The sequence below is a fragment of the Penaeus vannamei genome, chromosome 43 (genome assembly GCF_042767895.1).
Source record: "Penaeus vannamei isolate JL-2024 chromosome 43, ASM4276789v1, whole genome shotgun sequence".
NCBI classification, from domain to species: domain Eukaryota; kingdom Metazoa; phylum Arthropoda; class Malacostraca; order Decapoda; family Penaeidae; genus Penaeus; species Penaeus vannamei.
In genome coordinates, this window is record NC_091591.1 from 6,820,194 (window position 1) to 6,831,282 (window position 11,089).

The 11,089-nt window shown below is 36.4% G+C and overlaps 1 protein-coding gene across 1 annotated transcript in view; it reads right to left on the reverse strand.

Annotated features, from left to right (window-relative positions):
* The window catches only part of LOC113805599 (SET domain-containing protein SmydA-8), a 15,429-nt gene extending 15,052 nt beyond the window's left edge, over positions 1 to 377 (reverse strand). Inside the window, exon 1 of the mRNA XM_027356628.2 lies at positions 206 to 377. The gene's annotated coding sequence lies outside the window, so the exon portion shown is untranslated. The remainder of the gene's footprint in view (positions 1 to 205) is intronic.
* Between the last annotated feature and the right edge of the window lie 10,712 nt (positions 378 to 11,089).

An 11,089-nucleotide genomic window follows, 5' to 3' on the forward strand; every position in this document is an offset into this window, starting at 1 on the left:
GCTTTTTTCTATTAAATCCACATTTACAACTCACTTTTCCTCCCCATTGACAAGAAAAAAATCGATAAATTCACCATAACCCCGGCAATAATAACGTAACATACATAATACTAACAATATTTATAACACCACTAAGACACTCAAATCATGACTGTGAGAACGATATCTTAGCACTATATGCAACACTTTATCCCTTAATACGTACCTTTTCTCAACTCAGAAACTGAACCCTGTGTGATATGCTTGAAGTGCTCCGTCAGGCTCGTAGGTGAAGACTGAACCGGGACCACATGGCTCCCTCATACACCAGCCGAGTTCACTACCTCACTTTCCGGTCGCTTCTGTGGTCTCGAGACTTTGCTAGAACGCACCACAATGTGCAGGTATATCTAGAGAACAACGTTTTCTTTTTTCCCCATTTTCTATCATTTGATGAATAAGCGGTCTGTTTGTATATTTGTTGAGAATTATGGTAAGATGTAGTTTTTTTTTTTTGAGGGGAGACTCGAAAGCCCATCGGCGTGTTCGCATAGATAGAAAACGGGAAACGGAACAAAAATAAATGAAGTTTCGGCCTTTTGCTCCCTCCCCCTTCGCATCCCCCCGTTTACTCTGTCCCCCAACAAACTAGCTATTTATAAAACTGCGGAGACCTGGCCGTTGTAGTAGCCTCTAGTGTAGGAATAGCAGAGTATGTATTTGTGATTTGCCGTTGTATCCGCATCTCACGCTGTGTTTGTGCTGTTGAATTGTCTCTTTGCTTAAATAAAGACTATTCTTATGAAATAAAGAGGTTTATTTCCTACTCTTTAGAAGAAATATTATGGAAAAACTTTTGAGTATATTTTGCATAGGCCTTTTGAAGTGTATCTGCCTGCCTGAAATTCCAGTCATGAGTGTTCTTTGTTTATACTGAAATTGCCTATCCTAAACCATTTCCACTATATATTTCAAGTAAGCATGTATATGCACTACATTCTTGTTCTGGTAAATTCCATAAAATAATCATAATGAAAGGATATATATACTGAGATATCATGAATACATCAATGAGGGTAATTAGTCAAACTATAGTCAAATAATACACTTGAAACATATAACACTAGAAAATGTAACATAACACCACAAGAACAACAACAGAACATGAAAAAAAAGAAAAATAATCAAATGAATAAATAAATATATAATGAATAATGGATAATGGGAAGGCCTACAAACTTTGCACCCTGAACGAGTTATAAGCGAGCAAGGGGATGAAATACCGGAAGGGCAAAGCTGACTTCCTGTGTAGCTCCCTTTCCTGGTTTCCACATATCTACGTAGGTCTATTCATGTACACAGAACACTTGGATCTATTTTTAATTTTTCGGAACCACAGATATATTTCTAAAATGTCTGAAACACTTTTATGGAAATCTAGCATGCCGATGCCATTTTTGGAGCAGTGTTTACAATGATAGAATTCTGTAAATGTTTCGTAATTTCGTTTTTTGAGAATACCTTTCAGAATGCTGACTGGTATGCTGAGAATTAATTTCTTATTGCTCTCTAAGAGTTATACCAGAAAAAAGTTAGTTTTTTTCACATTTGTATATAATCACAAAGCCAGAAATGTGGAGTAAATGAAAAATAATGATAATTTGAGAAACATCTTAAGAGGCAGATGTACAAAAGGAATCTAAGGATTAACCTGTAATGAACATCATATTGCTTAGCTTTAATTCGATCTTTTTTTTTTTTCTTTTTACATGATTGAAAGATTTTTTTTAAAGGATGAATTTTCCAGAAAAAACAACATTATGCTAGAGGACCCTAAAGGCAATTGCAGTAAGCTAATCCCATATCAAAGATCTCTCAAGGTATTTTCAGTCAATGATTCCCTTTTCCAGTTACTTAATTTTCTATCAGAGAAATCCATCAAAGCATATTTTTTATGTCAATGACTCTCCTTTCCATTACTAATTTTCCATTACTCAAAAAAAATGTTCTATGTCTATTTTTTACTTATTATGTACTGCAAAATGTATTCCGTAACTATTCTTGAATATGGCGCGGTAAAATTCCATAGGAAAGAGTACAATTTCGGTATTTCGGTCACAATAATTTTATTCCTTGGTTTACAGATTTTATTTCTGAAAACCTCTGACATGCGGTAGCAAAATAGAATAGAAAATAATTGGGTATTTTCACAGTTTTTTTTTTTAAACAGCAGTTCATTGCTTTCTATTATATACCTATGATAAAACTACATCAACCCTGGAATCGGAATTGTTCGTATACCCTCAAACAGGAACGATCACCTTTGACAGAACCGGCGACAAAATTATTATACTTGAGATGAATGGCAGATACCATCGATTGTAGAAGTTTTTATAGGTTTAACTGACTAGAAAAAGAAAGAAAGAAAGAAAGAAAGAAAGAAAAAAAAAGAGAACAGCAGGTGACATATTATGCTTGACACAACAACAGATATCGTTGACTGGGGAAGGTACCAGACTAGAAAAACAGAGTAGGTATACTAATAAAACACTAGTACAGTATTATACTTAGACAACAGCAGATCCTATGACATGATAAACTTCTCAAAGGAATAGACACAAAACAGAAATATAATTCCAAAAAAATGGTCCACCTCTCAAAATTGTAGGAGATGGTGCACACATTGTATAGTTCTCCATGGCTTCCATTGTTCAGTTTCAAATTCATGATATACTGGTGAATTTGAAACTGAAACTGAGCTTATTAGATTATTTTGTTTAGACTACCAGCTACCATATTTAATGACATCAACCATACCAGGGCTGAAGTTATATAGTATCATCCATCTTCACCAACTCTGGAATACCAATTTTGTTTACATCCGAATCAAATCGTATAGGATTAGGTACAGCGGGAAAAAATCGATTTCTCAATTATTTTAATCTTCGAAAATCGGGAGAAACATGTACGGCGGATCCGTAAATCAAGGAATAAAATAATTGTCACCTTACAGTCCGAAGAATGAATAAATACAAGTTCTTTGGGTATTACCTATACATGATTCTCTGTTTACTCAAAAAACGCTCATTATTTGTTCAAGAGCACGAAGAGAGGGGGAGGGGTGAAGGAAAAAGAAAAACATTGAAAGGGGTCATCGCGCCAGCATAAATGTAATAAGAATATTGATAATAATAATAATGATAATAATAATGAAAATAATGAGGAAGATAATGAAAATAATGAGGATGATAATGACTAAAATGAAGATGGTAAAGATGACGATAACAATGACGATGGTAATAATGATAAATAGCATTAATAAAAATGAAAATCATTAACATTATAATAGTAATGACTATAATAAGATTAAGAATCAGTGTTCTTTTCAGGGGATTATTAATATTTCTGATATTTCAAACCTTGTATTAAAATATCCGCTCATATATTAATTGCGGTAAAACATAACACTTGGAATCCCTTTAATCTTATAATTTGTTAAAATCCCATTCTCTCCCTCGGACTTTCTAAAGAGGAATCAAATTCCTTCCACATGAGTGTACAACTCTTGATTTCTTATCATTATCACGTTACTATTCTTCTCTGATCATCTTCTCTCATTGGAAAATAGGCTTTCACTTCACTTCGTCTCTGATCATCTTCCCTCATTGGAAAATAGGCTTTCACTTCACTTTCGTCTCTGATCATCATCCCTCATTGGAAAATAGGTTTTCACTTCACTTCGTCTCTGATCATCTTCCCTCACTAGAAAATAGGTTTTCACTTCACTTTCGTCTATAATCATCATCCCTCATTGGAAAATAGGTTTTCAGTTCACTTCGTCTATGATCATCTTCCCTCATTGGAAAATAGGTTTTCACTTCACTTTCGTCTCTGATCATCTTCCCTCATTGGAAAATAGGTTTTCACTTCACATTCGTCTCTGATCATCTTCCCTCATTGGAAAATAGGTTTTCACTTCACTTCGTCTCTGATCATCTTCCCTCATTGGAAAATAGGCTTTCACTTCACTTCGTCTCTGATCATCTTCCCTCATTGGAAAATAGGCTTTCACTTCACTTTCGTCTATAATCATCATCCCTCATTGGAAAATAGGTTTTCAGTTCACTTCGTCTATGATCATCTTCCCTCATTGGAAAATAGGCTTTCACTTTACTTCGTCTCTGATCATCTTCCCTCATTGGAAAATAGGCTTTCACTTCACTTCGTCTCTGATCATCTTCCCTCATTGGAAAATAGGCTTTCACTTCACTTTCGTCTATAATCATCATCCCTCATTGGAAAATAGGTTTTCACTTCACTTCGTCTCTGATCATCTTCCCTCATTGGAAAATAGGCTTTCACTTCACTTTCGTCTATGATCATCTTCCCTCATTGGAAAATAGGTTTTCACTTCACTTTCGTCTCTGATCATCTTCCCTCATTGGAAAATAGGCTTTCACTTCACTTCGTCTCTGATCATCTTCCCTCATTGGAAAATAGGCTTTCACTTCACTTTCGTCTATAATCATCATCCCTCATTGGAAAATAGGTTTTCAGTTCACTTCGTCTATGATCATCTTCCCTCATTGGAAAATAGGCTTTCACTTCACTTCGTCTCTGATCATCTTCCCTCACTAGAAAATAGGTTTTCACTTCACTTTCGTCTATAATCATCATCCCTCATTGGAAAATAGGTTTTCAGTTCACTTCGTCTATGATCATCTTCCCTCATTGGAAAATAGGTTTTCACTTCACTTTCGTCTCTGATCATCTTCCCTCATTGGAAAATAGGTTTTCACTTCACTTCGTCTCTGATCATCTTCCCTCATTGGAAAATAGGTTTTCACTTCACTTCGTCTCTGATCATCTTCACTCATTGGAAAATAGGTTTTCACTTCACTTCGTCTCTGATCATCTTCCCTCATTGGAAAATAGGCTTTCACTTCACTTCGTCTCTGATCATCTTCCCTCACTAGAAAATAGGTTTTCACTTCACTTTCGTCTCTGATCATCATCCCTCATTGGAAAATAGGTTTTCAGTTCACTTCGTCTATGATCATCTTCCCTCATTGGAAAATAGGTTTTCACTTCACTTTCGTCTCTGATCATCTTCCCTCATTGGAAAATAGGTTTTCAGTTCACTTCGTCTATGATCATCTTCCCTCATTGGAAAATAGGTTTTCACTTCACTTTCGTCTCTGATCATCTTCCCTCATTGGAAAATAGACTTTCACTTCACTTTCGTCTCTGATCATCATCCCTCATTGGAAAATAGGTTTTCAGTTCACTTCGTCTATGATCATCTTCCCTCATTGGAAAATAGGTTTTCACTTCACTTTCGTCTCTGATCATCATCCCTCATTGGAAAATAGGTTTTCAGTTCACTTCGTCTATGATCATCTTCCCTCATTGGAAAATAGGTTTTCACTTCACTTTCGTCTCTGATCATCTTCCCTCATTGGAAAATAGGTTTTCAGTTCACTTCGTCTATGATCATCTTCCCTCATTGGAAAATAGGTTTTCACTTCACTTTCGTCTATAATCATCTTCCCTCATTGGAAAATAGACTTTCACTTCACTTTCGTCTCTGATCATCTTCCCTCATTGGAAAATAGGTGTTCACTTCACTTTCGTCTATGATCATCTTCCCTCATTGGAAAATAGGTTTTCACTTCACTTTCGTCTATAATCATCTTCCCTCATTGGAAAATAGACTTTCACTTCACTTTCGTCTCTGATCATCTTCCCTCATTGGAAAATAGGTCTTCACTTCACTTCGTCTCTGATCTTCCCTCACTGGAAAATAGGCTTTCACTTCTCTTTCGTCTATAATCATCTTCCCTCACTAGAAAATAGGTTTTCACTTCACTTCGTTTCTGATCATCTTCCCTCACTAGAAAATAGGTTTTCACTTCACTTCGTCTCTGATCATCTTCCCTCATTGGAAAATAGGCTTTCACTTCACTTTCGTCTATAATCATCATCCCTCATTGGAAAATAGACTTTCACTTCACTTTCGTCTCTGATCATCTTCCCTCATTGGAAAATAGGTGTTCACTTCACTTTCGTCTATGATCATCTTCCCTCATTGGAAAATAGGTTTTCACTTCACTTTCGTCTATAATCATCTTCCCTCATTGGAAAATAGACTTTCACTTCACTTTCGTCTCTGATCATCTTCCCTCATTGGAAAATAGGTCTTCACTTCACTTCGTCTCTGATCTTCCCTCACTGGAAAATAGGCTTTCACTTCACTTTCGTCTATAATCATCTTCCCTCACTAGAAAATAGGTTTTCACTTCACTTCGTTTCTGATCATCTTCCCTCACTAGAAAATAGGTTTTCACTTCACTTCGTCTCTGATCATCTTCCCTCACTAGAAAATAGGTTTTCACTTCACTTCGTCTCTGATCATCTTCCCTCATTGGAAAATAGGCTTTCACTTCACTTTCGTCTATAATCATCATCCCTCATTGGAAAATAGGTTTTCACTTCACTTTCGTCTCTGATCATCTTCCCTTATTGGAAAATAGGTGTTCACTTCACTTCGTCTCTGATCATCTTCCCTCATTGGAAAATAGGTTTTCACTTCACTTTCGTCTCTGATCATCTTCCCTCATTGGAAAATAGGTGTTCACTTCACTTCGTCTCTGATCATCTTCCCTCATTGGAAAATAGGTTTTCACTTCACTTCGTTTCTGATCATCTTCCCTCATTGGAAAATAGGTTTTCACTTCACTTCGTCTCTGATCATCTTCACTCATTGGAAAATAGGTTTTCAGTTCACTTTCGTCTCTGATCATCTTCCCTTATTGGAAAATAGGTTTTCACTTCACTTCGTCTCTGATCATCTTCCCTCATTGGAAAATAGGTTTTCACTTCACTTCGTCTCTGATCATCTTCCCTCATTGGAAAATAGGTTTTCACTTCACTTTCGTCTCTGATCATCTTCCCTTATTGGAAAATAGGTGTTCACTTCACTTCGTCTCTGATCATCTTCCCTCATTGGAAAATAGGTTTTCACTTTACTTCGTCTCTGATCATCTTCACTCATTGGAAAATAGGTTTTCCCTTCACTTTCGTCTCTGATCATCTTCCCTCATTGGAAAATAGGTTTTCACTTCACTTTCGTCTCTGATCATCTTCCCTCATTGGAAAATAGGTTTTCACTTCACTTTCGTCTCTGATCATCTTCCCTTATTGGAAAATAGGTGTTCACTTCACTTCGTCTCTGATCATCTTCCCTCATTGGAAAATAGGTTTTCACTTCACTTCGTCTCTGATCATCTTCACTCATTGGAAAATAGGTTTTCACTTCACTTCGTCTCTGATCATCTTCCCTCATTGGAAAATAGGTTTTCATTTCACTTTCGTCTCTGATCATCTTCCCTCATTGGAAAATAGGTTTTCACTTCACTTCGTCTCTGATCATCTTCCCTCATTGGAAAATAGGTTTTCACTTCACTTCGTCTCTGATCATCTTCCCTCATTGGAAAATAGGTTTTCACTTCACTTCGTCTCTGATCATCTTCACTCATTGGAAAATAGGTTTTCACTTCACTTCGTCTCTGATCATCTTCCCTCATTGGAAAATAGGTTTTCACTTCACTTTCGTCTCTGATCATCTTCCCTTATTGGAAAATAGGTGTTCACTTCACTTCGTCTCTGATCATCTTCCCTCATTGGAAAATAGGTTTTCACTTCACTTCGTCTCTGATCATCTTCACTCATTGGAAAATAGGTTTTCCCTTCACTTTCGTCTCTGATCATCTTCCCTCATTGGAAAATAGGTTTTCACTTCACTTTCGTCTCTGATCATCTTCCCTCATTGGAAAATAGGTTTTCACTTCACTTTCGTCTCTGATCATCTTCCCTTATTGGAAAATAGGTGTTCACTTCACTTCGTCTCTGATCATCTTCCCTCATTGGAAAATAGGTTTTCACTTCACTTCGTCTCTGATCATCTTCACTCATTGGAAAATAGGTTTTCACTTCACTTCGTCTCTGATCATCTTCCCTCATTGGAAAATAGGTTTTCATTTCACTTTCGTCTCTGATCATCTTCCCTCACTAGAAAATAGGTTTTCACTTCACTTCGTCTCTGATCATCTTCCCTCATTGGAAAATAGGTTTTCACTTCACTTCGTCTCTGATCATCTTCCCTCATTGGAAAATAGGTTTTCACTTCACTTTCGTCTCTGATCATCTTCCCTCATTGGAAAATAGGTTTTCACTTCACTTCGTCTCTGATCATCTTCACTCATTGGAAAATAGGTTTTCACTTCACTTCGTCTCTGATCATCTTCCCTCATTGGAAAATAGGTTTTCACTTCACTTTCGTCTCTGATCATCTTCCCTTATTGGAAAATAGGTGTTCACTTCACTTCGTCTCTGATCATCTTCCCTCATTGGAAAATAGGTTTTCACTTCACTTCGTCTCTGATCATCTTCACTCATTGGAAAATAGGTTTTCCCTTCACTTTCGTCTCTGATCATCTTCCCTCATTGGAAAATAGGTTTTCACTTCACTTTCGTCTATGATCATCTTCCCTCATTGGAAAATAGGTTTTCATTTCACTTTCGTCTCTGATCATCTTCCCTCACTAGAAAATAGGTTTTCACTTCACTTCGTCTATGATCATCTTCCCTCATTGGAAAATAGGCTTTCACTTTACTTCGTCTCTGATCATCTTCCCTCATTGGAAAATAGGCTTTCACTTCACTTTCGTCTATGATCATCTTCCCTCATTGTAAAATAGGTTTTCACTTCACTTCGTCTCTATCATCGTCCCTCACTAGAAAATAGGTTTTCACTTCACTTTCGTCTCTGATCATCTTCCCTCATTTGGAAAATAGGTTTTCACTTCACTTTCGTCTATAATCATCTTCCCTCATTGGAAAATAGGTTTTCACTTCACATTCGTCTATGATTATCTTCCCTCACTAGAAAATTGGTTTTCACTTCACTTCCGTCTATGGGATATATAGGACTTTAAAGAATGTCTAAAGAAATATTTTTTCTTATCTTAAGGTTAATACCGTTCTCTTGGTCGTTTCTTCCATTGGTCTTTATATGGGTCGGTTTGTCATTCAAAAGGTCGTTTGTTATTCCAAAGGTCGTTTGTTATTCCAAAGGTCGTTTGTTATTCCAAAGGTCGTTTGTTATTCCAAAGGTCGTTTGTTATTCCAAAGGTCGTTTGTTATTCCAAAGGTCGTTTGTTATTCAAGAGGTCGTTTCTTTTTTAAAGGTCGTTTGTTATTCCAAAGGTCGTTTGTTATTCAAAAGGTCGTTTGTTATTCGAAAGGTCGTTTGTTATTCGAAAGGTCGTTTGTTATTCCAAAGGTCGTTTGTTATTCCAAAGGTCGTTTGTTATTCCAAAGGTCGTTTGTTATTCCAAAGGTCGTTTGTTATTCGAAAGGTCGTTTGTTATTCGAAAGGTCGTTTGTTATTCCAAAGGTCGTTTGTTATTCCAAAGGTCGTTTGTTATTCCAAAGGTCGTTTGTTATTCCAAAGGTCGTTTGTTATTCAAAAGGTCGTTTGTTATTCGAAAGGTCGTTTGTTATTCGAAAGGTCGTTTGTTATTCGAAAGGTCGTTTGTTATTCGAAAGGTCGTTTGTTATTCGAAAGGTCGTTTGTTATTCGAAAGGTCGTTTGTTATTCGAAAGGTCGTTTGTTATTCGAAAGGTCGTTTGTTATTCGAAAGGTCGTTTGTTATTCCAAAGGTCGTTTGTTATTCCAAAGGTCGTTTGTTATTCCAAAGGTCGTTTGTTATTCAAGAGGTCGTTTCTTTTTTAAAGGTCGTTTGTTATTCCAAAGGTCGTTTGTTATTCAAAAGGTCGTTTGTTATTCGAAAGGTCGTTTGTTATTCCAAAGGTCGTTTGTTATTCAAAAGGTCGTTTGTTATTCGAAAGGTCGTTTGTTATTCCAAAGGTCGTTTGTTATTCGAAAGGTCGTTTGTTATTCCAAAGGTCGTTTGTTATTCAAAAGGTCGTTTGTTATTCGAAAGGTCGTTTGTTATTCCAAAGGTCGTTTGTTATTCAAGAGGTCGTTTCTTTTTTAAAGGTCGTTTGTTATTCCAATGGTCTAAATGTTATTCAAAAGGTCGTTTGTTTTCTAAAGATCGTTTATTCTAAAGGTAGTTTTTTTTTTTTTTATCTTAAAGGTCGTTTGTTATTCAAAAGGTCGTTTATTAAAGACGTCCATTATATATCGTTTTTTCTATTAATTCTATGTCACTTCGGTAATTATTCAATAATTACTCGGCGAGTTATTTTAAGGTTTTTCGTCCACGTTGTTAGCCTATAGTTCAGTATAAAACGTTTGTTCCACTAGCCACTCTATAAGACGTTTTTTCCACTAGCCACTCTATAAAGCGTTTGTTCCACTACCCACTTTTAAAAGTTTGTTCCACTAGCCACTTCATAAAACGTTTGTTCCACTAACCACTTTATAAAACGTTTGTTCCACTAGCCACTTTATAAAACTTTTGTTCCACTAGACACTTATAAGACGTTTGTTCCACTAGCCACTTTATAAAACTTTTGTTCCACTAGCCACTTTAAAACATTTGTTCCACTAGCCACTTTATAAATAGTTTGTTCCACTAGCCACTCTATAAGATGTTTGTTCCACTATCCAATTTATAAAACGTTTGTTCCACTAGCCACTCTATACGACGTTTGTTCCACTACCCACTTTATAAAACGTTTGTTCCACTAGCCACTGTATAAAACGTTTGTTTCACTAGCCACTGTATAAAACGTTTGTTCCACTAGCCACTGTATAAAAAGTGTGTTGCACTAGCCACTCTATAATACGTTGGTTCCACTAGCCACAGTATAAAACGTTTGTTCCAATAGCCATTCTATAAGACGTTTGTTCTACTAGCCCCTGTATAAAACGTTTGTTCCACTAGCCACTGCATAAAACGCTTGTTCCACTAGCCACTGTATAAAACGTTTGTTCCACAAGCCACTGTATAAAACGTTTGTTCCACTAGCCACTATATAAAACGTTTGTTCCATTAGCCACTGTATAAAACGTTTGTTCCACTAGCCACTTCATAAAACGTTTGTTCCACTAACCACTTAATAAAACGTTTGCTCCACT